Source organism: Mustela putorius, unplaced genomic scaffold (genome assembly GCF_011764305.1).
Source record: "Mustela putorius furo isolate JIRA1106 unplaced genomic scaffold, ASM1176430v1.1 tig00000179_pilon_pilon_pilon, whole genome shotgun sequence".
Taxonomy (NCBI): Eukaryota; Metazoa; Chordata; class Mammalia; order Carnivora; family Mustelidae; genus Mustela; species Mustela putorius.
The window spans coordinates 12,858,725-12,886,204 of NW_025421305.1; the positions used below are offsets into that span (position 1 = coordinate 12,858,725).

At 41.5% G+C, this 27,480-nt stretch overlaps 1 protein-coding gene across 6 annotated transcripts in view; it reads left to right on the forward strand.

Moving 5' to 3' along the window:
* The window catches only part of LRCH1 (leucine rich repeats and calponin homology domain containing 1), a 196,400-nt gene that overhangs the window by 34,744 nt on the left and 134,176 nt on the right, over positions 1 to 27,480 (forward strand). Inside the window, exon 1 of one of the 6 annotated variants that reach the window (XM_045076664.1) lies at positions 12,340 to 13,066. The exons of 4 other annotated variants lie outside the window; for them this stretch is intronic. The gene's annotated coding sequence lies outside the window, so the exon portion shown is untranslated. Of the gene's footprint in view, positions 1 to 12,339; positions 13,067 to 17,125; positions 17,540 to 27,480 lie in introns of those variants that run through there. One more of the 6 variants, XM_045076663.1, reaches the window with a different exon arrangement.

A 27,480-nucleotide genomic window follows, 5' to 3' on the forward strand; every position in this document is an offset into this window, starting at 1 on the left:
CATTTCCAGAGACCTGAAGGAGAAGTCCCATCCCGTCTCCTCTCCTTTGGGCTCCCATGGCACCTAGAGTGTGTGTCACTAGGAGATTTTTTTTTTTTTGGCTCTATGTGGCAGCTGTCGTGTGTACTTTTTTTGTCTTGCACCGAGCCCATGAGGGTCTGACAGCAGGAACAGTGTTGATTTTATTGGAACAATTCAGTAACCACACTGAATTGCATGATTTTGCTAATTTATTTTTATTTAAAACTTTCTTCTTAAATTGGATGGGGAAAGGAGTTTTCTGGATCCACCACTCAGTTGTCTCTGTCAGGTGGATAGATGTTTTTGCAAAATACCAGATGGATTCACCCTTTCTCTTGTCGTTAGTTTAGCTACTTAGTCACATCTGGTCATCAGGGACCCCCATGTGAATTAAAAAGGTAGGTCTGCCTATCAGCGGGTATGCTAGCTTTTAGGAGTTGATGTGTGTCTTCTCTGAAACCAAGTTTCTGTTGCCTGTGGTTCTGTTTCTCTTAGTGTTTTGCCTGCTATACCCATGGACACATGTAGACTCTCTTCCTTTTCACAGAGCTTGGTGTATCACTTAGACTAAGTCTTTCCTGCACGGACATTCTGATTGACTCTGTGACCTTAAAATGTTGAGCAAGTACACTTTTTTTGTGTGCCCTACAACTTAGCCTAAACTTTGCTATAAATGGCAATGATTCTGAATTGCCTTGGTCCCGTGCCAAATGCTGGAAATAATTTTGGGATATAAAAACACAGCTTTCACATGAAAATATTTATTTTACGGGCGGTTGATAAGCATGCGCGTGTGTTACTCATTTTTATAATGAATTAGTTCCTTTCTTCAATTGCAAGAATAAGCCTTCCTTAATATCCAGTTTGTTGGAGTGGAAATGATTCCAGTAGTAGTATTATGATTTCATTGTGACTCCCTTCTGGAAAGGCATAATGGAATGAAGACTTTAATCAAATCTGAAGAAAAAGAAATAGTACTCTGGATGTGCACTTGATAAAAGGGAAGGTGGCTTTCCGCGTTCACTTTTAAGTATCACTTATTCAGGCAGGCCTCGAGGCTAGCCACCAGGTTCCTCATGGCAATTAAGATGAGAGTCAGGATTCTGGGGAGTTCTCCGTCTAGCCAACTTAATTAAATTAGAGCTCTTCCACCAGGAAGGGGCCACAGCCAGCAAGCAAGGCAGGCCTGTTGCCTTTAGGCAAGTAAGATATTAACTCCTCTTCCCAGGCGAAGCTGGGTTGTCTTCCTTTATAGTTTAAATATAGTTAAAATAAAATACCAGTTTTATTTTCAATTCAACGAGCTAGGTCAATATCAAGGAAAGGAATATTACAGTTTGAGAAATGAGAGTTCAGTCTTCAGTTTGCGGCTTAACTCCGTGCCATGGTGTCATTGAACTTGGTCATGGATCTAGATGAAGAATGTCCCTGGTTTTCAGGCCTTCCTTACTGTCATGTGGTATTTAAACAAAAAAAGAGGATTTTGTTTTAAAACGGCAGGATGGGGGTGCCTGGGTGGCTCAGTGGGTTAAGCTGCTGCCTTCCGCTCAGGTCATGATCTCAGGGTCCTGGGATCAAGCCCCACATTGGGCTCTCTGCTCAGCAGGGAGCCTGCTTCCTCCTCTCTCTCTGCCTGCCTCTCTGCCTACTTGTGATCTCTGTCTGTCAAATAAATAAATAAAATCTTTAAAACGGCAGGATGGGCAACACTTCCTACCCAGCCTTACTTTCTGCCACTCAGTCCTTATTTGGAACATAGTGTTGTTGAGTGCGATGTTGAGGTCTTACGAATAAATCTTCTTACTGGTATGCGTAGTTGGATAGATTTTTGAAGTGTATCATCTCTTCACATTCACAGAGAAGCATGGTCTCCTGGCTTTGGGTTGCTAATTTTTTTTTAACAACAGAGGAGCGTTGCTGACTCCTGTCAGGGCTAATAGGCGCAGTCTCGGGAGATAACATTACAATTTCACCACTTACGGCTCCTGGAAATGTCACGCCCATGACAGTGCCCTGTGATATGTGCCACTGTAGTCCATCTTTATAGCTGCTAGACTTCCCTTTTCCATTTCAGGCAGGGGTGCTGAGTTCTTGTTCTCTCTATACAAAGGGGATGTATCCTGTGTACAGATACTGGGGTTCCCTGTGGCTGCCAGCACTGGCCTTTAGAGTCACACTGATCTGGAGAATTTATTTAATCCCTTTCTGCCTCTGTTTCTTATCTGTAAGGTGGGGTTAAATTGCTAGAGCATGTTAAACATTTAGGAGGTATGTTATAAATGGCACTTTAGCTTTATACTGATGAGGGAGCAGGAGGCTGGCTGAGGACAGAGCAAAAGCTGGCGCTTTGCAACCCCCTCTTCACCTGCTCCCCTCCATATGTGTAGCATTCCTCAGGCACCCCTGACTGCCATAAAACGATAAATAGTTAACTTGCAGGGATTGCAATCCTGCAGAACCGGAATCTTGCTCTACAGATGTCCTAGAGACCTAAACAGGGAGGTTACCTTATCGATAGCACAAATTTCCAGAGGCAAATAACTCTCAGTTCCTGAAGCCCTAATGTCTCCCTCCCACCATAAACTGGAGGAGGCTGAGGTAGAAGGGAATGTAAATGACAGCAGGATCATAACACCCCACCAAGAATCTCCCAACTATCTTGATGTTAATGCCTGACCTAAAGACGACATTGATCAAGCCATAAGGGCAATTCCCCCCCCCCCGCCCCCGGCACCTTGTAGGCCCTCCTTAACATGTGAAGACTCTGTTGAAACCTCCCATCCCTTTACCGTCCCCAAAACCGCAAGGTATATAACCTGCCTACCCTCACAACCCGGGGCAGCAGCTCTTCCTGCCCACGGGTCCTGTCCCCGTGCTTTAATAAACCACCATTTTGCACCAAAGATGTCTCAAGAATTCTTTCTTGGTCATCGGCTCGGGATCTCAGCCCACCGAATCTCACCTAGGTTCTAGAACTTCATCAATACTACTTATATTTCTGCGAGTTTTATTATTTTGAACCCCTCCTTTGGTCATGTCCTGCTTCTCCCCAGTCCATGTTCTCAGAGGTGAACACCTTTGGTGATTCCCTACTGCTTCTGGGTTAAAATCCAAATTCTTTAGTTGGTCATATGAGGCTCCCAGTGATCTGCCCCCATCTTACCTTTCTGGGCTCATGCTTCCCCTTCCTGCTTGGATTGTATGGAAAATGTGGACCAGCGGCCATACCACACACGCCACTGAATTTATAGCTTCCGTATTTTGTGGGTTCTCTCCACCCAAAACTCCCTCATGACCTGTGTTCCTGCCCCTTCTCCGTCTGGCCTGTCCCCTCCAGTTTCCACCTGCCCAAATCCCCTTGTGCCTTCCGGGTCCTGTGTAGGCTTTCCTGTTTCCCTGAAAATAATGTCGTCCTCCTCTAAATTGCTAACCCTATTTTTACAGTTCTCTTAAAACCCTAAGGAACTTTATTTAGAATTCAAATCATTAATAATATTAAACAGTGTTCAGTACTTCTATTTATTCAATAAGAAAGTTTGTCAATGTACAGCTCACCCTCGAACAACCTGGGTTTGAACTGTGAGGGTCCACTTACAAGTTGATTTTTTCAATAAATACAGTGCAGTACTGTAAATGTACTTTCTTTTCCTTATAATTTTCTTAGTAACATTCTCTTTTCTCTAGCTTGCATTACTGTAAGAATACAGTATATAATACAAATAACATCCAAAGTAGTTGTTAAATCGACTGTTTATGTTATTATGTTATTTTATGTTATTATTAACCAGTAGGGTTTCCTGTCAGCAGTAGGGTATGAATAAGTTCTTTGGGAGTCAAGGTATATGAATTTTCCCCTGTGTGGAGGTTGGGGGTGGGACAGGATTGGTACTCCTGATCCGTACGTTGTTCAAGGGTCAGCTGTATTTTCAAACATTTTCCAGCAAGGATTGAAACTAAAATGTTTGTTTTATCTTTTTTTTTTTTTTAAACTTGCTTTCCTAAGAGCTGAATTGATTAGACAAATTTAGTTAACTAGAACATGTTATTCTTCAAACATTTCTTTGAATCCCAGCACTTGGTAGCCGATGAGGTCATTCCGGAGAATACAAAGGCAGGAGTGAAAAAGTCTGTACAGAGAGTCACTGAATTTTAGAGCCGGGAGAAACCAACGTGACTTTCATGAACCATTACCGTGATCTGAAAAAAGCTCGATCTCAGAAAAGTGAGGCAGTGTTCTGAATAATTTTATTCTGTGGGTTGACCCAAGGAGCTGGTTTCTCTAGGGGCTGCCTAGTAAACCAGTGGGCACACTGGAACATTCGCAGAATGCCCCCGTAGCCTACTGCCCCACCTGCAGCGTGGTCCAGGTGGGGACCATCCTTCCTGAGGGAAGGTCTTGAGATGAAGCCGATGCTTCCATGACAAGTCCAGGGGGCACTGAATTGCCCCCGGTGGACCCATATTTCATTTCTAGTCTCTCTTAGTTTCTTCTTCTCTTCTTCTGAATTTTAATTCACTCTGGTTTGATTTCATATTTGTTCACTGTGGTAGCTCTGTTTTAGTAGGCCCACAGTAATGATAGAGATAAAAACACTGCTTTTTGTCAGCTATCTTTTAGATCATATATCATTTCCTGTAAGAAGCCAATTTTAACTTGATGTGATAAAATTTAAGGATATCATTATGGATAAGTATTATAACTTCAAATGTTTCAAGATTTGAAATGTGATAGTAATACATAATAATGCATAATACATAATAATACATAGTAATACATAATAGTAAAATAAGGTTAACTCACATATGGCATTTACTATGTGACAGGAAAAATTTTATGTATTTTACATATTTGGTTGACCTATTTAATTCTCACAGTGATCCTGTGAGGTAATGACTGTTACTATCCTCACTGAAGCACAGAGAGCTTAAGTGACTTGGCTAAGATCACACAGCCAGTAAATGGAGGATTTGGGATTTGAACCCAGGCAGTCAGACTCCAGGAAACAAGTCAAGATATCCATAGTTCTTTCCTGTATTACCTGTAATCTTTCTGTTTGGCCCTGGACCCCTTCTTAATTTCAGAAAAAGAGGTGGAAAGTGCATGTTTAACATTGAAACAAAATAAGAATGATAAGTGAAATTTAAGAAACAAAACAGGATCACAGGGGAAGAGAGGAAAAAATAAAACAAGATGAAACCTGAGAGGGAGACAAACCATAAGAGACTCTTAATCATAGGAAACAAACTGAGGCTTACTGGAGGGGAGAGGGTAGGGGGATGGGCTAACTTGGTGGTAGGCTTGAAGGCAGGCACGTGATGTCATGAGCACTGGGTGTTATAGAAGATTAATGAATCACAGATCTGTACCTCTGAAACCAATAATACATGATATGTTAATTAACTAAATTAAAATAAAATTAAGAATGTACTGTAATTTTCAAACAAATAAGGCATTGTTCCAAACATAGTATTTACTTATAAAGTTTTTAAGAAAGCCACCTTGGGACAGATGTGAGACCCTTATTTTTGGACTAGTGCTAGTGCTACTTGAACTCAAAGAAAAATTCAGTGAGAAGATCTTTGTAGAGTAATAAGTGATTTCTTATCTCCCTGGAGAATAAAGACCCTGGACTTCAAGTCACTGCATGCTACCTCCTTGAGAGAGGCAGGGCCTTCAGACAGACAGCAGGTGCCCTGGGAGCTTGGTGGAGGGAGAGGTGACTTCTGGCTGAATCTGACAATAGAATTTAATATTTCAAGTTTCTCAGGTTGACTGAATTAGTCCCTATGACTTCATAAGTGACTGCTTCAGCTAGCTGCGGTGAATAAAATCACTGAATTACAATGGCTGCAAATCCTGAAGAAGACAGTTGCCCCTACTTTTCAAGTATATCACTGCTGCTTTCTAAAAATAAAACCTATCTAGCTCTGAAATGTGAGGACTGTAGTAAGATCAGATAACAAGAATGTAATTTAGGGAAACCTGATTGGCTCCAGTGTAGGTGGCTATTCAGTCTGCATCTATAAAAGGAGTCTCATAAATAGATTTGATCTGAGTCCCATTGATAGTATTTCCAGTACTGCTTTCCCTTCCTCGAACTTTCTAGGCTCTGGATTTTCTCCTACCTTATTCTGATTTTACAGACCTTAGTTAGTTCCCAGCTTCATGATGATCACTAGATTTGCTTTTTCCTTGGTCACAGTAGGGTTTAACTTCCTATTATTTCTGGCCCCAGACTCTTTCAAGAGCCATATTCCTTTATGGCAGACTGGAACAAATGCAACTGTGGGTGACGCTTTTTCTCTCTCTGGGGAGCCAAGAGGATGAATGGGCCCGGTGCCAGCTTCACTGATCGTGCTGCCTATAAACTATAAAGCTGCCCTCATCAGGTCCTAGACCCACTTCCTCGCCACTAATGGGCCAGACCTGCTTTGCCCTCCCAGACCATTTTCGGATTCTCCTCCAGGTTGTATGCCCTGATTGCATATGCAGAATGGGTAGCAGAGCAGGTGCCATGTGGCTTTGTGTTCTTATCAGCCTCTTCACTTAGGACTGGAGATGGATACAAACTAACCTTTGTAGCTCTCCTAGGCTTATTACTGACATCTGTTCCGCCTGATCATACCTAGCTCTGGCCACAGCCACATCTGCACTTTAAACTTCCACCTGCCTTTTTGTTTTCAGTGTAGTTTTAGATTTCGTTTGTTTTTCATTGTGAGCTCAGAAGAGAAGATGGGTTCCAGCTATGACTCAGGGTGAGTTCCTGTGTCCTAATTCTGTAACTCTGGAGCATTCGCACCTGACAGGAATTGACTCAAGGAAACGAAAAGAACAGGAAAGGCCCTAGGCACATACCGGCCAGCCCAGACACGGACTTTTGCTGGCGACGGGCATAGAGCAGAATCAGCCATGTGAAATCAAAACATGGCTTGACGTTTTTTCTTTGACTATTTCGTGTAGGAAAGGGAGGATAAAGAGTTATCAGTGGTGAGCATAGCATGACAGTTAAACACAGTAAATCACAACTTTAGTGCTCCAAAGCTTTTTTAGTTGTGATGTCAAAAAGTCTTTGAGAAGGTAGCCAGTTTTGAGACTTTTAAAAAGCAGAAGTGTTAGGGAACAGGGTTTCCTATGTTAGTCGGAGAGTGGCAAGGAGGTGGGGGCTGAAAACGGTCTGGCTGTGACTGAGGAGGGAGCCAAAAAGAAAAGAAAAAAAAAAGGCTCCTTCCTTAAAAGCAGGCACATCTCAAGTGCTTATCTCTTTGATTGTAAAAGAGTGAATCTTGAACTTTCCTGCAGTTCTGAAGAAGTGTTGTGATCTGATGAACTCCCAGGGTACCTGGTGCCTCTTCTGTGTGCCCCTAAATGTTTTCTGCCTGGAGGAGGTGGCATGATTTGGTCCAGTCTCAGACAGTGATGGTAAATCAGCGTCTTGACTTCTCCAGAGAGATAAAAAATAATTTGTTACTGTGTAAGGATCTTATAGCAGTTGCGTTACGTCTGGCACATTTCCCTTTTTTTGTAGTGCACCTGGTGTTGCCATGGATATGGTAAATGGGAAAAAGTAGGGCATTTTTTCAATTTCGAATTTTATCTTTAGCATATATATGGAAATGAAATGTGCAGAAGCACAGAGACCTCTTTGTTAGAGTGTGAAAGAATGCCCATGAATTCTAACTGCAAATTACATTCAGATGAGACTTGAAAGGGGACGATTTGAGGAAGTGCCTTCTGGAGACTGTGGGAAATCCCATCGTGGGTAGACCAGTGGCCGTTTGTTGGATCAAAGTCACAGAGATGTAGTGGTTGGTGCTGGTAGTCAAGACTGCTGGGTCTGTGGTGGTCAGTGACTTGCCTAGTGCTTGGGCTTCTGAATTTGGGGAGCAAGAGGAGCATTTCCCCTGCCCCCAGCAGCCAGTGACTTGTGCCCTGTGTGTGCAGCTCAAAACACTGGAATTTTCAAATGGCTTTTAAAAGGGTCACTACTAATAGGTTTGAATAGATTTTGTATTTATTATCATAAGCTTAAGTGTGGGAAAGTTCCCAAGTCAGCGAAGGCAGTAGATCTTCATCACTTGTGGCTTCTGTTTTTGTGAATTTTCCCACTTGCTGAGGCTCATCTGTAACCCCTGTATGAAGCCAATCAGTACCCATGGTACTTCTGTGGTCATTTGTGGGCATGTGTAGGGATGGTAGAAAATTTGAGATGCTAAAGGTTGAGGTTGGACTAGGCGATGCTTCAGCTTCTTGCTTCAGCTCTCATGTTGTGTCCTTTACAGTTGGGCCACCCTTTTTGCAGTTTCTGTGTTTTTTTTTTTTTTTTAGTGATGTCACTATTTAAAATGATGAGCCTGGTGGTGGGTATTATGGAGGGCACATATTGCATGGAGCACTGGGTGTGGTGCATAAACAATGAATCTTGGAACACTGACAAAAATAAAATAAAATTAAGATGTTAAAAAAAAAAGTGCTCCCAGCTAGTGCTAAAGTGCTGCCTAGTGTTCTAAGTGTAAGACCCAAAGAATACAAAAATACTAATTTAAAGGGATACATGCACCCCCATATTTAGAACGACATTATTTACAATAGCCAAATTAGGGAAGCAGCCCAAGTGTCCATCGACTGACGAATGGATAAAGATGTGGCATATGTTTATATACAATGGAAAATTACTCAGCCATAATAAAAAATGAAATCTTGCTATTGGCAATGACCTGTATGGAGTTAGAGAGCATTATGCTAACTGAAATAAGTCAGTCAGAGACAGACAAATACCATATGATCTCACTCCTATGTAGAATTTAAGAAGCAAAAGAAACAAGGAAAGGGAAGAAAAAGAGAGAGAGGCAAACCAAGAGACAGATTCTTAACTATAGAGAAGAAACTGATGGTTACTGGGGAGGGGAAGGGTGGAGCGATAGGTGATACAGGTGATGGGGATTAAGGAGGGCACAAGTGATGAGCAGCAGGTGATCTTTATAAGTGTTGAATCACTGTATTTCATACCTGAAACTAATATTACACTCTATGTTAACTAACTGGAATTAAAAAAAAAATTTTTAAAGTAAGGTGTGGTGTGTCTTTTCAAGAAAATGTATATGTTAGGCAGCTTTGTTCGGGTATGAGTTTATAGTTCCTATACTATGGGTGCAGTACTAATGGATCAACAACCTATATCAACTATGGAGTTTTATTTTTGTTACTATTCATTAGTTTTTAAAGACTTATTTATTTTGAGAGAGAGTACATGAGTGCGGGGGGCAGGAGGAGCAGAGGGAGAAGGAGCGAGAGGAAAGAAATCTCAAGTGACTCCTCGCTGAGTGCAGAGCTCGACCCAGGACTCCATCTCAGGACTCTTGAGATCATGATGTGAGCCGAAATTGAGAGTCAGATGCCCAACTGACTGAGCCATCCTGGTGCCCCAAATAAGACGTTCTGGAACAGAAACACAAAAACAAGGTCATGTATTGATGGGTTGACTAAAATGTGACTGGAGGTATGCAAGGACCCTAACCCTGTATGTTCAATAGTAACAGTACTTTGGTATTTGCTAAAGGTGACTTTGTAGGACAGAATTACCACAAATTATGAAGATCAACCATACGTGGGAGCTCCTTTCCATCCATCCCACCTGTTTTCTCTAACATTTCCGAGAGCATAGCTAGATGTTTCAACCATAGTACGTCACTGTCAGGACAGGAAGTTCTGGGAAACTTTGGTGGGGGGTGGGTTGGTCTGTCATTACCAGTGTGGAAATGTAATGGTGTGCCGGTCAGGAACCACACATCTAGCAAAATGTAGCAGAATTTAAACTTCACAGTTTCTGAGGCCGTTTCAGAGTAAGCCCATGTATTGTGTTCTTTTTTCTCCACAAGTTCCAGAAACACCACTTTTTTATATGTAAAATGGCCTCTTTCAGGCCACCTGGGGGTGGTTTTTCTCTGGTGCTCTTGTAGCCTGCATGTCCCAGTTCAGCATACAATCAATATAAAAATAGGCAGCCCAGGAACTTGGCCCTCGGGGAGGGGGGTGGGGATGGTGCAGATTTAGAGAAAACTTCTGCCTCCAAATGGATGATATTCTACAGGCTCAAGAAAAAGTCCAGTTTCAGAAAATTCAAGGGAAAAGGGAAAAAGTCCCTTTCCATACTCCCTACAACTTTTCCTTTTGTAGTTTCACACCCCACGCACCACCCCATTGCACCCCCTGAAAAAGGAAAGGACACAAACAGAACAGCCTTGTTCTGTGTTTTGAGGAAATGGTTTGGGGAGGCTGTTTTTGGACAGTGAATTAACGTGTCGGGACTTCCGGGATGGGCTTTCAGGAAGAGAAATGTCTGCTGTTGCAAAGCCTATGGTTCAGCTCTTAACAAGCTGTCCTCTGCTTACAGAGCCGTGGGTGGCGCTGTGGTCTACACCCCAGAACAAAACACTGGTCGGTGTGTGTGTGTATGTGTGTGTATGTGTGTATTTTTTAAATTGTGGAAAAGTACACATAAAATGTATTACCTTATCCACTTTAACTGTTCCGTTCAGTAGTAGTGTCCAATATATTCGTGCTGCTGGGCAGCCAGTCTCCACAACTCTTTACATCTTGCAAAACCGAAATTTTGGACCCTATTCTCCCTGCTCCCAGATCTTGGAAACCACCATTCTACTTTGTTATGCATGAATTTGACTACGCTCCAAAATTCTTATCAGTGGAATCATTCAGTGTTCATCTTTTGGGGACTGGCTTCTTTCACTTAGCGTATCATGTCTTCAAAGTTCATCCAGGTTGTAGCATATATAGCAAAATTTCCATCCTTTTAAAAACCGAATACTATTCCCTTGAATGTATATATCACATTTTGCTTATCCATTTATCTGTGGGTGGACACTTGGGTAGTTTCCATCTCTTGGCAGTTGTGAACAATGCTGCTGTGAATGCGGGCATAAAAATATGTTTGAGTCCCTGCTTTCAATTCTTTGGGTATATACCCAGAAGTGGGATTGCTGAATCATATGGTAATTCTATTTTTAACTTTTTGAGGAACCACTGTGCTGAGTTCCATGGCAGCCGTGCCATTTTACATTCCCACCAACAGTGCCCACGGGTTCCAGTTTCTCCACATCCTTGCCAACACTGGTTATTTTCTGTTGTTGCCTCATTTTTGATAGTAGTTCTCATGGGTGTAAGGGATCTCACTGTGGTGCTGATTCTCATTTTCCTAATAATTAGTGATGTTGAGCATTTCTTCATGGGCTTCTTGGCCGTTTGTATAGTATCTTGGGAGAAATGTCTACTTCAGTTTTTTGCCTGTTTTTTAATTGTGTGGTTTTATTGTTGTTGAGTTGTGATTCTTCTTTGTATGTTCTGGATATTAAATGTTACCCAGTGTTAAATGTGCTTGTTATGTTGAATGTTAAATGTGTTAGTCCTTTAAAGGAAAATGATCCTATTCTATTACCTCACGCCAGGGCCTTGCCTGGGTGACATTTTGCCTTTGTAGTGTCTAAGGCCATCTTTAGGCTTTGCGATGTGCTTTAACTATGTGGGCCAGGCTTTTGAACACAAAAATATCAACATTTTTATCCTAGTAATGTCTTTAGGGTTTGGGAATGCAGCTTTCTGTCTTTCAAATCTTGATGTTCTTTGGGTTTCTTTCTTTCTTTTTTAAGATTATATTTATTTATTTGACAGAGAGCGAGATACAGGTAGGCAGAGAGGCAGGCAGAGAGAGAGGAGGAAGCAGGCTTCCTGCTGAGCAGAGAGCCCGATGCAGGACTCGATCCCAGGACCTTGAGATCATGACCTGAGCAGAGGCCCAACCCACTGAGCCACCCAGGTGTCCTTCTTTGGGTTTTTTTTTTTTTTTTTTTTTTTTGGAAATGCCTTCTGAACAGTTGCATTTGAAATCTTTCAGGTGTTTTGCAGTAGTTTTCCCAGATAGTTGGATTACTTCGTGCCAAGGATAACAGAGTTGGGATTCAAGACCATGAATTGCAGGATCAGCCCTTCCAAGGAAGTATTTATTTTTATTCATTTTTGTTCGCCTTTCCTCGGGTCACCATCCTTATTGCTTCTCCCTTTGCTGCTATTCCCTTAAACTGAGTTTACTACTGAGCCTAGAGAGTGTTTTCTTTCTTTTTTTTTTTTTTTTTTTAAAGATTTTATTTATTTACCTGACAGAGAGAAATCACAAGCAGGCAGAGAGGCAGGCAGAGAGAGAGAGAGAGGAGGAAGCAGGCTCCCTGCTGAGCAGAGAGCCCGATGTGGGACTCGATCCCAGGACCCCGAGATCATGACCCGAGCCGAAGGCAGTGGCTTAACCACTGAGCCACCCAGGCGCCCCTAGAGAGTGTTTTCTAAGCTTTTAAAATCATGACCCCCAGTAAGACATACACTTTACATCCTAGCCAGTTTCACAAATACATATACAGACGCACAACTGAACTTAAAGTACTTGTAAGGAGTATAATAGTTCTCGCTAAGGATATATATTTCCTTTTGTGTGTTTGTGTGTTCTGTCACGATAGTCAACTTTTCTGCTTTTGACTGATTGCCCGTTGCTGGGGATTCTGTCCCATGTTAAAGCAGTTTGATCGCTAAAGTCATGCTGGCTCAAGTTGCTATTGAATTTTACCTGCACTGCTGCTCCTTGGAGGGTGGGAGCAGACAGAAGGTTCCATAGTGTGTGGAGGGAGAGGTTGCTCACAAAGGAAGTCTCAGCAGGATGGAAATCGCCCAGCAGCCCACCCCGTCCCTTAAAAGCATAGGTTCATGCATTAAAAGCATAGGAATAGCATCCTGTCACCCACCTAGCGCATGCTTTGAGGGGAGGCTCTGATTCCCTTTTTCTCTCTTTCCCACAGGTACTCACACAATGTGTGGAGAAAATGCATTAGCCTTAGGTCTGGTAGAGCCCTTTAATTGTCCCTCTTCTTTTCTGCAGTGCCTTTTCTTCCTTCCTACAGAGAACATAGTTTTATCCAGCAAGAGATAAACAGACTGTCTGGAATGACCTGGGCGGTAACTGTCCTGGGAGGTGGAGACCGCCCAGAGGTAAAAGTTTATGTTTGTGGCAAGCTGGTGAAAAGATTCTTTAAATTAAGGAAAAGTAAGATGACAGAATTTTAAAAAATGAATACAGGGGATGATTAGCAATGATCTAATTGATCAGAGGGAAAGAGGGGCTTTAGCTGGCTTTTAAATATCACCTAAGATTGCTTTAATGTCCTCTGGCAATCTGAATTTTCTTCTCCAATCCTTTTAAGTCCAGATGGGGTTTGGTTCCCCCTGAAATGTCACAAAACCATGAAAGTATTTGATTCCTAGGTTAACAAGGAGTTCCAGGACCATGTTTAGGTGGCCGGCTGCCCCCGACCTGCCAAGGCCAGTCCTGCTGAGTTTCTTTGCCTCTGGGAAGATCCTGCAGGACCAGGGGACGTTTTGTGGGTGACAGGTCTCTCTGCAAGGTCACCAGTGCCTGGGGTGTTGGGAACATGAGCTTGGCTGGCATCCTGGTGTCAACACTGCTGCCTAACTCTGGAAATCAGCTAATGAGCCCAAGTTTTTCAGCTACTTTCTTTTTTATTGGGAGGAAAGAGCCTGTTTTGGTAAACCTGAGAATGAATACCTCGTCTGTTGTAACCTGGATGTTTCTGTGTCTCCCTTACTTACGGCATTGTCATATAAATTAGAGATCATGGATCTGGCTTAGTTTAATAGTGGTTACATGGGATGTGGATTCAAAAGATCAGAATTTGAATCTCATTCTATCCATGTATTGAGGAAGCCACTTAACCTGCCCATTCCTAAGCTAAGAATAGTTGGCCCTGAGGAATCCTTCATTCAAATTAAAAAGAGCCTTGAATTTTGAAGGTGGAAAGGTCTTTGCAGAGGATCTAGCTTTGTAGTATGACTGAGACCCAGAGAGATTTAAGTGCATTTTTGTTGTGCCTTACTGTGACAGTGGTAGTGCTATATCACCACCCAGAACATGTGTCATTTAATCTGGAATAGAGTGCCCATAGGATTAAGAGGACTGGTTCTGGATTATTCTATAGTGGATCTAAATTATTCCCCTTCAGTTTACTTGTCTCTGTAACCTTAGACAACCTACTTAACTTCCTGCAGACTTAGTCTTCCCATGGCATTAAATAATCAAGAGTGTTTTGGTTTTTTTTTTTTTTTTAGCTTACAGGGGTGTGGTGAGGATCAAATGAGGTAAATTTATGTAAAGCTCTTAGCACAAGGGCTTGTGCCCAGAAAATGCTCAATGTCATTTTTTCCTAATCAAAGGACATTGCTTTCGTGGTGCCTGGGTGGCTCAGTTATTTACGCCTCCAACTCTTGGTTTCGGCTCAGCTAATGATCTCAGGGTCATGAGATCGGGTCCCGCATCAAGCCCCACATCAGGCTCAGCGCTCAGCGTGGAGTTCGGCTTGAGATTCTGTTCCCCTTCCTCTCCCTCCCGCTCTGCCTCTTCCCCGGCTCACATGCATGTGTGCATGTGTGGGCGCTCTCTTTCTCTTTTTCTCTCTCAAATAAATAGAATCTTTAAAAGGGGGGCTTATTGCTTTTGATCCCCTTCCAGCTATATGTTTTCTGAAGTTTTCCATGGTCACAGTGGTTTTGATAGCCTTTGTTCAGTACTTAAGATTAACCACAAAAAAAGGGAAATACATTAAATAAGTTTATTTTTTGCCGAATACATGGCAATACATACCGAATACATGGTATTTTTATAATAAAATGACTGCATTTTGTGGCTCCATCTTTTAAGTAACTGCCTGTTGCAGTTACCCTGATCTTCTTCATTTTATGCTCAGAGATATGGACAGTCTCCAGATCACTTCTTTCTGGCATGGCATTATATTTGGAGCACGGGTGTGTCTGATCACTATGGGAGTAACAAAGCCACACTGTGGAGATCTGAGGTATCAGGAAGCTGTCCAGTTTCCTCCGCCTGACCCTGACTCAGGTCTTCCCTGAAATCTTCAGCCAGCTCCATTCTCTTTCTGTCAGCAGGCCTCCTTACATAACCCAAATGTGTTGTTTCCAGAGCTGGTGTCTGCAGAGGTGTTCTGTGTCTAGTAGAAAAGAACTGGGGGAGAGTTCCTGTGTGTAGTTTAAGTGGAAAATTATAGATACGTACACGAATGCCATTAATAAATTGAAAATTATATGTATCTTGGACAATGTAATGCTATTAGAAACTAAGTATTGTGAGTTTTGAGCATTTAAAAACACGTTTTAATCTTAACCCTCACCTTTTAAAATCAGATGCTTTAATGGTCTAAGTGTACTATGCAGGAGGTTGTGTTCAGACTCCAATGACTCTGTTTCAAATAGTGATAATAAACCCTTTAATTACAATGATATACAGATATTTGGAGGTATAGTGATAGTCCCTAAAATCATTTTGCCTTAATATTGTTAAACTTTCCTTTTAAAATTAGCTTGCCCATCATCCACCCCCACTTTGTTTTGTTGGCTTCAATTAAATTTTTCCTTGTGTCATAGAGTACCATGAAAGAATATTAGAACAGCTATGGATGGGGTTTGTCAGACTTAGCAAGTAAAAGTACAGGGCTCTCAGGCTCCTGGGTGGCTCAGTCAGTTAAGTGCCTGGTTCTTGGTTTTGGCTCAGGTCATGATTTCAGGGTCCCGGGATTGAACCCAGCTAAGACTCTGCACTCAGAGCTGGGTCTGCTTAAGACTCTCTCTCTGTCTCTGTCTCTGTCTCTCTCTCAAATAAGTACATAAATAAATAAAAATCTTTTTAAAAAGTACATGACATTTGAATTTTACATAAAAATTATTTCTTTTTGGTATAGGTATCTCCTGTGCAAGAGTTAAATATGAATTTCAGATAAATAAGAAATAATGTTTTAGTGTATCTCCCATACAATATTTAGGACATAATTACACGGAAAAATTATTGGTTATTTATTTGAATTTCAAATCTAACTCTCATGAATTTTTTGTGTTGTGTGGATTTCCCATATGCATGAGTTAAATTTGTCTGCCTTTTCTCCTTCCTGATATTGCATAAGCATGAACTATTGCTAGAACAGAGCAATTGTTGTTGCTTGAGTCTTGTTGCTTGAGCCTTCAGCCTCTGACTTCCTCCAAGATTTCTCTTTTTCTCTTTTTTTCACGATCCAAGGACTGAGCTGCACCAGAACGGTCTGGTGGGAATTTGTGATGCGCTTTGAGCTAGTGTGCTCAAAGTATTTTCATCTCATCCCACACTGTCCACAGTTTTCAGCCCTGACTCTGAGGAGCCAGACTGTGTGCCGACCATTGTCAAATTAGCAACAGGCAAACACTTTTAGTCCTATTGCACTGAGGAGAGGGAAAGGTGCAAACAACAGTGTTCTGGGCCATTCTGGATATCAGCTGAGGTGTGAGGAAAAACTCAGATGAATGAGAAAAATGTTGGGTTGAGTGGCAGGCAATTAGGTCACGGTGCTGATTCCTCAAGAAGTTGACCTGTTAAGTCCTAAGTCAGGAAAGACAATCTAGTTAACATGGGGCAGTCCTTAGAAGTGTGTTGAAAGAGAGATCTTCACCTACCCATTCCAAATTTTAACTATCCTGGATTTAAAACAGTTTTTCTCCAAGAAAAGTTGGGTTGACATTAAAACACACTTGTCTGGAATTATCTCTCTGCGTCCTTTATAAACAAATAGACCAAGACTTGGAAGGGCACACCTTAGGTTACAGAGTGTTTTCCTGGGCTGGGCTCCAGAGCTTCCTGACTCTTGAACAATAATGTGTTCTTTCCATGCTACTTTATGTATTTATTTTACAGCAGTCTTGTGCTTTTTATCCATTGCTCTCCACTTGGAAACATGCTTGTGTGCTTCGAGAGCAGAGGTACAGAAATTGTGAAGTCTTTTCTGTTTAGAGACTCCACAGACTCTGTGTGCTGAGGGGGAGGGGAAACTCCTCCTCTTCTTTCTCCTCCTCCCATTCCTTTCTATCCTCCCCTCCCCCTCCCTTTTCTTAAAAATCTTAGCATATTTTTTTATCCTCATGTGCCTGTAAATATTTTTACTGGGCGTTCTTGACTGGGATTTCTAAACATCCTGATAGGGGAAGTCGGGTATTTCTTCATGTGATAAATTCCTTGTGGAGAGATTTGAATAGTTTTGATTTTTAGTTTTCTCTTTTCATTCAGTTTCTTTGCTGTCTAAAAATGTTACATTTCTGGTCATAAGGCCAACACCCAAGCTTGTAATTTGTGATAATGACTGAGAGATGTGATTGGGATTCTTACTTTAGGCTCACTAGGGACCATTCCTTATAAAATCGAAGATGCTGAAATGAGGAGATTTGATCTAGTTCAACACTTAGCCTCACTGGAAGAAGTGGAGACTCAGAGATGTGAAGTGACTTCTCCAGAGTCACACAGCAGAGTTAGTGGAGAAGCCGTGAGTGGGAAGGAACTGAGTTGCTAAGCTGCAGAGCAGAACTTTCTCCCAGCTGCTGAAGAAAAAAGGAGTTCAGGATGGTTTAACTTTTCAGGTAATTGAAATATTCCTTTACGTTCCCCAATTCTAATTTTAACAGTTTTTTGGTGGCAGTCATTCTGAAATACTTTACCTTCTGAGGTCTAAATTGATGTTGTGGAACCTACTTTAACCTTTTCTCAGTTTGCTCTTCTGCCTCATTATCTTCTGATCATCAGTGTTTGTGGCCCAATACATAGTTGCCCTTTGCTGCTATGAAGTGTTGAACGCTTTGCTCTTAGTTACACAAAACTCCAGTGTGACAGACCTCTTCAGAGCATAGGCCTGATTTTGTCACTTTTTGGTATCCTTCCTCCTTGTCAGTTCTCAGTTTTTGCTCCCTTCACTGGTGATATTTATAATAGCATTTCCTTTCTCCCCTGTCTCACGTTGCTGCATTCATTTTTGTGGTGAACCAAGAAATCCCAGATCTCTTGGAAGGATGCATATTTTGTTTATAGTTTTGAAGAGAGATGTCTGGATGAGTGGGTACCTTTTTTGTGACTGGTGGGATTTAGGAAAGATATTTGTTTTTGTGCTTTTCTGTAAACTGGGACTTTTTTTTAAACAAAGATGAAAATTTTTTATAATTAAAAAACAAAGCTATTTTATTTGGAAACTTAATATGCATGAGTGATAAGTAGATTCTGAGTGAGGATTTTCTTGCCCGGAGACCACCATCCATTTTATTTCTTCTCTTTGGAGAGGTTGATATAAAGTTCTATGTATGTTTTAAACCAAGCCCATGGGCCCCCTCTACTGTGATATCATTGTCTTAGATGACCTGTCTCAGCTCCGACTCCAAAACATTGCTCTTGTATTTCTGGTGTGGCATTTGCCACATTTTAACTTTTTCCCCCCTCTTTGTCTTTCCTGTCCTCTCATGGACGTATTCCTCTGTTATTTTAGGCCGTCCCCTTAGTGTCTGTGCTGAGCCATGTGCTTAGCAGGTATCCAGACGTAAGTATTTGTGGAGTGACATCTACAGTGGCTTGCCATTTGCCATTTTTGCTTACCTCGGGGATTTGAGATTTGTCTTGATAATCGAGGTTGTCTGCTGAGTGACTCCAGGAATGTAAGAGATGGCTATCTGTCTAAATGCAGAAAATGTTACGAGACATTCTATTAGGCCCCACTCAGTGTTTCTGGATCTAATAGGACAATCCAGTTGTCCTATTAGAAAGAGTTTGGGGTAACCAAATTTAGGTAATGAAAATATTGAAACAGAAAGACTTCAGTCCAATTTGATCCATTAGTAGGCTGAGTGTGTGTGTGTGTGTGTGTGTGTATTTAATGAAAACCCCAATTTTCAAAAGGCTTTTCCATTTTCAGTTACTTAAAATGTAATTCATTAGTGTGGTAGGTCAAAAAATTTTCCCCACCCCCAACAGATGTCCAAGTCCTGATCCCTGTAATCTGTGAATACATTTCCTTACATGGCAGAAAGGAGTCTGCAGATGTGATTGAATGAAGGATCTTGAGGTCTGGAGGTGGGGGGATTATCCTGGATTTTCCCTGTGAGTCTAACATAAAGACAGCATTCTTTTTTTTTTTTTTTTTTAAGATTTTATTTATTTATTTGACAGACAGAGATCACAAGTAGGCAGAGAGGCAGGCAGAGAGAGAGTGGGGGAAGCAGGCTCTGTGCTGAGTAGAGAGCCTGATGCAGGGCTCAATCCCAGGACCCTGGGATCATGACCTGAGCTGAAGGCAGAGGCATAACCCACTGAGCCACCCAGGCGCCCCATGACAGGCATTCTTATAAACAGGAAGTGGGAGGATCAGTCAGAGAAGAAGTGATTGACGGGATGGAAGAAAAGGTGTCAGTGACACAGGGCCATTAGCCAAGGAATGCAGACAGTATCTTGAAGCTGGACGAGGTGAGAAATGAGCCTCTTGGAGGAACCCAGCTCAGCCAACTCCTAGATTTTAGCCTTTTAAGACCCAGTTCTGCCTTCTGAATTGTAAGATGATACATTTTTGTTGTTTTGGGCTTCCAAGTTTGTGCTGATTTGTTATACCAGCCGTAGGAAACTAATACAGTCTGCTTTCAGATATTTGTTGTTTCTTGACTCCTGTTGGGCTACAGGTACCCAGATACTTGGACCTGAATGGTGCCAGGCAACAGAACTTTTCATTTCTGTATATTCTTAAGTAACCAGAAGAAGATCCCTCATACGCTGACTGCCGCACACACTCAGCAGCAACACACATGCACACACATACACACAACTGTCCTTCAGTGGAAATAGTTGAGAGAAATAATGCATATTTCAGTTGGTTTTAGCTGACTGCGTGTGTGGAATGTGCAGATGCTGCCTGGATTCTGAAAAGATGCCCAGGTAAAGGAAGGTACAAGCTGTTGCAACTCTGGGGTTGAGACCAAGACTGTTCAATAACATCTTTAGCATTAGGTGTATTTTCTGTTGGAGATAACCAGCCCCTCCCTTGAAATATTTCTACTCTCCAAGCAAAACATTTAAATTGTGATACCAGTTTGCCAGTACCATGTACAGCATAATATAAGATGTTGGGACCCAAGACACCTTAAGGAGGTAACCGTCATTATTGCCTACCAACCAGGAGGACAGCTTCCATACAAGTGAGGGGTGGGGTAGGGAAGGGTAGAGATGGTTAATGGAGAGGTGAGGTTCTCCCTGTGATGATCTTCAGCTCTGGGAGAAGGATCTCTGGCACTAAGTGCATCTTTTTATTTCCTTTCCCCTCCTTAAAAAAAAAAATTATTTATTTTAGAGAGAGAAAGCAAGAACACACATGCACAAGCGGAGGAATGCGGGGAAGTGCAGAGAGAGCAAGAGAATCTCAAGCAGACTCCCTTTTGAGTGCAGAGCCCTATGTGGGACTTGATCCCGTGACCCTGAGATCATGACCTGAGCCAGAATCAAGAGTCAGTTGCTCACCTGACTGAGCCACCCAGTTGCACCTCTTTAGTTCTAATACTATTAATAATTACCAATTACTTTTGAAGTGGGGTATTTTCTTTGCTTGTAGCGCAGTCTTGACTTCCTTCTCCATGAGATACTCGTTTTATAGCCAGAGCTGAAAGGTGATGGGTCACTCTGAGATCAAAGGCTGGGCTAGGAGGTGCCATTGGATGCACTGTGACCCCACTGTATAATCAATCAAAACAGGGATTTGTGAAGGGGGGGTCATAGGTCATGGGTGCCTTTCCAGAGTGACTAGAACTTAGAGCCCAGTGGACATTTATTTCCCCTAGTCCAAATCCAGTTTTGTTTCCTGATCTCTTGCATTAACAGCAGTCACAAGGCAGAAGAAAAGTGCAGGCACGTCCCCATGTCTTTTCCAGATGTGGTACAAACTCAGAGGGAAGAAAGGGAAGACGGTACTCTCGTCAGGACAGCTGATTTGCTTTGGAATTAAAAAGAGACTTACACATTGTGTGTCTATGGCTGATCATATTTTCCACTGAGAATGCCTTGTGTCATTTGGGGTAACTTTGACTTTTATTTCTACTCAGTTTGAGGAAAAGACCATAACACACAATTGGAGTAAATTCTGGAAAAAAGAAATAATGCTTCATAGAGTGCTATAAATTCTTTTCATAATAAGTATTTGATGAACATGCTTTTATTTTCTGTAATTCTTCAGGAAAGTAAATGCAAGGTATACATCCCTCCTTTAAGCAAAATGGTCAGAAAACGATGTAATCCTTTTCTAGAAACTTGGCTTTCCCCCACTTGCTCATCTCATGAAGGGAAGTATGTGGTGTGTAATTGTGTGATCTGAACTGAATGAACCAGTTGAGTGAACCAGGTGGAAGCAGCCTCTTCCTAATCATTTCTTAACATCCACAGAGACTTGAGGTTAGTTGTTCATGACCTTTAACTTGTCATCACACTTTAAAATGGGGTTGGTAATTCCTGCATAGAATGGACATGGAGGGCTACCTCAATCTACTTCATCTGCTGAGGTCAGGCCCTTCACATGCTCCCCGTTTGGCCATGAGCGTGAGGCCCAAGGCCTGTGTGCCTTCCCCATTTCATGACGTTATTCTGGGCTGGAGTTTCAGGGCTGTTGCCTTGGACAAAACCTCTCCATTCCTCATCCTTAGAGGGTGATGGTTTTGCTAACAAGACGTGAACATCAGGGTGTCTGGGTGGCTCAGTGGGTTAAGCCTCGGCCTTCAGCTCAAGTCATGATCTCGGGGTCCTGGGATCGAGCCCCACATCAGCCTCTCTGCTCGGTGGGGAGCCTGCTTCCTCCTCTCTCTCTCTCTGCCTGCCTTGCTTCTCTGCCTACTTCTGATCTCTTGTCTATCAAATAAATAAATGAAATCTTTTTTTTTTTTAAGATTTTATTTATTTATTTGACAGAGAGAGAAATCACAAGTAGGCAGAGAGGCGGGCAGAGAGAGGGAGAAGAAGGCTCCCCACCAAGCAGAGAGCCCGATATGGGGCTCAATCCCAGGACCCCGAGATCATGACCTGAGCCGAAGGCAGAGTCTTAGCCCACTGAGCCACCCAGGTGCCCCCAAAAATAAAATCTTTGGGAAAAAAAAAGAAGAACTGAACATCAGTTTTCTCCAAGTTTGGGAACCACTTTGACCCCTGCATGGTCCCTCTGATAAAAAACTACATTTTGAGAAAGCTGGCAACTAAGGGTACAGGGAAAGAAATCATGTATTTTTATAAACACTTGATGACTCATCTTTGCTCTTTATTTGAAAGGGAAAGAGTTCCCTTAAGGAAGGTCTCATGGAGAGTTCTAGAATTTCAGAATGAGAAGGGGGTCTCAGATTAACTAGCTAATCTAGCTAAATCATCCAATCAGAAAGACTTATTGAACACCTCCTGGGTAGAGGATTTTGTGCTAGGAAATGTGCTTACATGTTGAACACAACAAATGTGGTCCCTTTCTCAAGGAGCTCACAGCCTAGGGGGTAACAGAACCAGAAACTAAAAGAATGGTGAGTCCACTGTAGGAGAGGTTGAGGACTTTGCGCTTAGGTGGGGAGGGGACCAGATCTAACCCATCATAGGTGGCCTAGATCATAGACCCTATCATAGGTGGGGAGGGGAGTGGTAGGTCAGGAGAATGAATGGGAAATAATCCTGAGGAGGGAGAAGGTGATCTGACTGTCTGTTGTTGAGCATACACACAGCTACCTAAGGACCCTCTTGACAGCTTCCTTCTTCCTTTAGAAGGAAGATGCATGAAGAAAGGAGAAAAGGTTGTGTTTGTATTGTACGAGCTGTATTCATCAAGACATCTGCGAGCTAGTGTCTTTGTTTCCTTGTTCTTCTCTTTTTTACTGTTCATGGCCTCCATTGTCAAATAAAACAAAAGAAAAAGAGGAGGAAGTGGAATGCTTACCTCTTAGGCCTTACTTTTAATTCTGGTGCAGCATTATTTGGGAGAGAGTTTGAAATGATAATCCAAAATCATCACTCCCTTTGGATGGCTATAGAAGTTAATCATTAAAACCTTGTTTTTAACACTTAACTGTATCCATTTCTCTATTTTTTCTACCTTATTTTGTTCAAAGTCAACTTTCCTAGGGTAATACTGATTTATCTAGCCTACTTCAGACCATACAATCCTGTTTTTTTTTTTTAATTTGAGAAAAAAAATAGATGGTCATTCTATTTATATTTTTTCTTTAAAAAACTGTGAAATTTTATTAATCTCTTCACCCACACCTCCCTCCCCAGAAGTGATAACAATATCTTTTCAGATAGGTGTTCATCTGCTATGATTTGCACTAACCATTACACTGGGACATTTAGGCATGTAGGATCTGGAAATGGATTAGAAAAGTGACATAGAGTGTAATTTGCTAATCCTGTTAATATACCTATTTAAGAGATGGCATAACTTCAAAATGTTATTTGGGAGACAGTTTTACAACCAAAGTTTGAAACAGCTGTAGAGGTGTAGAGTCCAGGATGCTTAGATTTTTGCTCCTGATTGGGATAACCTTGGTTTGGGAAGCATTAGGATAAGATTCTGGCTCTCATGTCCTCAGTCGAGTTTGCATCTAAGAGCCAGGCTTGGCACTTGTCACCTAGTGAGGTCCTCCACGGCTCTTCTAAGACAACATCTATTTAGACTTGGGAGAGCCAGACTTTCTCAGCCTGCCCACACTGGAGTGAGCCTTATTTGGACTCAGCTACACAGCTCCTTTCCTTGGGCTCTTTGGGACATAGGAGGGCTGGGATATGGACCAGACCTTCCGGAGAACACATGTGTGACATCCCGGCACCATCGTGCTCCTGTAACCAGAGCTGTGCAGTAGTAGCTCCCATTACCCAGTAGCCTCATTTGGCTAAAAAGCACTTGAGATGTGGTGATACAAATGAGGAATTGGATTTAATTTAATTTAAATTAATTTTAATTTAAACTTTAAAACTGATATTCCAATCCATGATTAGAGAACTTGAGTATGTGACTTTACTTTATCAACTGCTAATTTTATTAGCATAAAAGTATTTTCAGGAGGAATTCAGCATCCAAATCAAGATGTACTATATATGTAAAACATACACCAGATTTTGAATACTCAGTATTAGAAAAATATTGAATACATGTTGAAATGGTAACAGTTTGGTTATGTTAGATTAAGTAAAATATATTATTAAAATAGTTTTACCGTTTTTTAGTTTTACCTTTTTTAAAAATGTGGTTACTTGAAAATTTAAAATTACGTAAATGGCTTACCATATTTTTATTGTTGGGCACTGATCTAGGGCTTACTGAAGTAAAGGTACAAGGGCCTCATTTGCCATGGTAGTCTGTGGCATTAAGTACTAGGAGGCTCAGTACATACCCTGGGATGGTGACCAGAGACGAAGGAAGACCCTGCATTTTAAGGGGAGTACCTTCAATAAAAATGTATATTTTATATGCATATTTATTAAGGTGTGAACATATTAATGAGCAAAATAACTTCGTTTAGTTTTATCTTTCTGTCTCACAGTTTTAAATATATATAAGCAAGAAAGAACTTGCTATACCATAATGCTTTGGTATTGGGCTTGTTATATTATGGGCTCCAAGTGTAAATTCCTAAAAAGAGCTCACGGTTTTGTTGAAACTCCCACTTCTTAAGAGAGATGGGCTTGTAGGTGTTGATTTTGAGGCACCCCCTCTTGGCACAAGACCCGTTTGATCAGTCTGAGAACTACTCGATTTTCACCTTTGTGTTTTCTGGGGAAGACGGATAGCTCACATATGGCTGTTTATTTTTTTAATTTAAATTCAGTTAGTTAACGTGTAGCATATTGTTAGTTTGAGAGGTAGAGTTTCATGATTCACGTGTTGCTGTTGGTTCATCGGTTGTTACATGCAACACCAGTGCCTATCTGGTACAGGGACTCTGGAAAACAGTGTGGAAGATCCTCAGAAAGTTAAGAAGAGAGCTACGCTACCACCCAGCAATTGCACAACTAGGTATTTATCCAAATGATACAAACATAGTGATCCAAAGGAGCACCTGCACCTCAATTTTTTTTTTTTTAAGATTTTATTTATTTATTTGACAGAGAGATCACAAGTAGGCAGAAAGGCAGGCAGAGGGGGAAGCAGACTTCCTGCTGAGCGGAGTGCCCGATCCGGGGCTTGATCCGGGGCTTGATCCCAGATCTTGACGTAAGCTGAAGGCAGAGGCTTAACCCACTGAGCCACCCAGGCTCCCCACCCCAATGTTTATAGCAACAATGTCCACAGTAGCCAAAATACGGATGGAGCTGTTCGTTTTAAGCAGGCTTAGTTTTTTTTTTTTTTTTTTCAATGCAAAGTCATAGAAGAAGGAAAATTCTGTACTATGTGTGTAGGTCTTGTTAGATAGGCAGATGATTTCCAAGAAAACACTTAAGTGTTTTGAAGATAACAGAGCTGTTCCCTTACTTATCTTTAAGGCTGTGTTTTCTGTTGTTCATGCATTTGGTCAGTTAAGAACTGAAATTTAAGGAAAACACTTTCATTTTGACCTCTTGAAATCACACAATGTGATGATTATTTCTGAGGCTCCCTGGGTAAATATATGTGTATGTGTGTACCTTGGTAGATCATGTAAATTGCTGAAAGCCAGTGATATATCCTACTCACCTCCCAGGCAATATAGTTTGTTGTTGATGTACTTGTTCAATTATTGAAGACCCAAAATTTAAAGAAATCACTTTCATTTTGACCTATTGAAATCATATGATGGAATGATTAAGTAACTATAAATGTTCCTGGTGGAATGGATATGTGTATATGTACAGTGACAGGTGGCATAGTTTAGTGAAAGCCAATGAAAAACTGTGGAAACCTGTAAATTGTACATTACAGGTTTGTAGATTACAAATAGATTACATTGCAGTCTGTTTTAGATTGTCATAATAGGTATTAGCAGATTTTTGGTTTCCTTTAAATCAAACCATCAGCCTCTATATTTTTAGTTACCTCTTTCTGCTCCTTCTGCATTAGCCATCACTCTCCCCCATCCCAGTCATTTTTCCCTTGATAATAAAACCCAGCTTTGCTCAGGCCTCTCCCTTCCATTGCTTTATGTACGTAATCTAAAACATGATTTGCCAGAGTTTTGATTTCCCAACCCTGGCTCTTCCTTAGAATTGCTGAGAGCTTTAAATTCAGATGCTTGGGCTGTGCTCACAGAGAATCTGATTTAATTGGTTCTGACACAGGGCCTGGCTTAAGCCATTTTGAAATAGGTTCTTTGTGACTTGTAGCTGAAGGCATTCCTATAGGCGCAAGGTAAGTAAGGTGACCATAGTATTGATTACTCAAGTCCGATACATTCCTAAATGTCTTATGAATTCCTACTTCCCACTCAGGTTTTTTTAAATGGCTTCATGCAAACACATTCTTTTTCAGCATTAAAAACATTAGCAGTTTGTTTTGTTTCATAAATACTGCCTACCCTTTCTTGGTGAGCTAGGTTATGTGCGTTTTAATCTGGTGATGCTGCCTTCATTAATTATGCCATTTGAGGTAGTAGTGTGGTGCGATGGTTAGCAATCACTGAATTCTGGGGTCCTTTTGTCTGGTTTCAGAGAGGTGAAATTGTTAGGGAAAGACTAGAAGAGGAATATAAAAAGAGTTTAGAGATGATACTGAACAAAATCATAAAACTTAAGTCAAAAACATCTGCCAAACAAATCATAGTACAGAGAATATTTTTTTTCCTCCCCACCAATAGTTACTTATTTGCTGGCACTGTTCTGAGCACCGGAGTGCAGTGGAAAACAAGGCGGCAAGGATTTTTTCTCCTAAAACTTGCAAGAATACCAAAAGCAAGGGCGTAATGGAAATAACTACAAATGTGACAAGCTATAAAACATCAGAATGCAGAATGCTGGTGTAGCACAGGTGATGGAGGTCTCCCTTTATCCCTACTTTAGAGGTCTCTAAAAGTAGACTGGCTTCTTAAAAACTTCTTTTAATTTAAATTGAATTTAGGTAACATATAGTATATCATTAGTTTCAGGGGTAGAATTTAGGGATTCATCAGTTCCCAGTGCTCATTAGATCAAGTGCCTTCCTTAATGCTCATCACCCAGTTACCCCACCCCCCAGCAATTCTCAGTTTGTTTCCTATAGTTAAGAGTCTCTTATGATTTGCCTCCGTCTTTTTGTTTTGTTTTGTTTTGGTTTGGTTTGTTTGTTTTGTTTTAAGATTTTATTTATTTGAGAGAGAGAGTGAGTAAGAGAGAGCATACCAGGGAAGAAGGTCAGAGGGAGAAGCAGACTCCCCACAGGAATGGGCGCCCGATGCCGGACCCTATCCCGGGAGTCCGGGATCATGACCTGAGCTGAAGGCAGTTACTTAACCAACTGAGCCACCCAGGCGCCCCTCCTTCTTTGTTTTTATCTTGCTTTATTTTTCCTTCCCTTCCCCTATGTTCATCTGTTTTGTTTCTTTTTTTTTTTTTTTTAAAGATTTTATTTATTTACTTGAGAGAGAGACCGTGA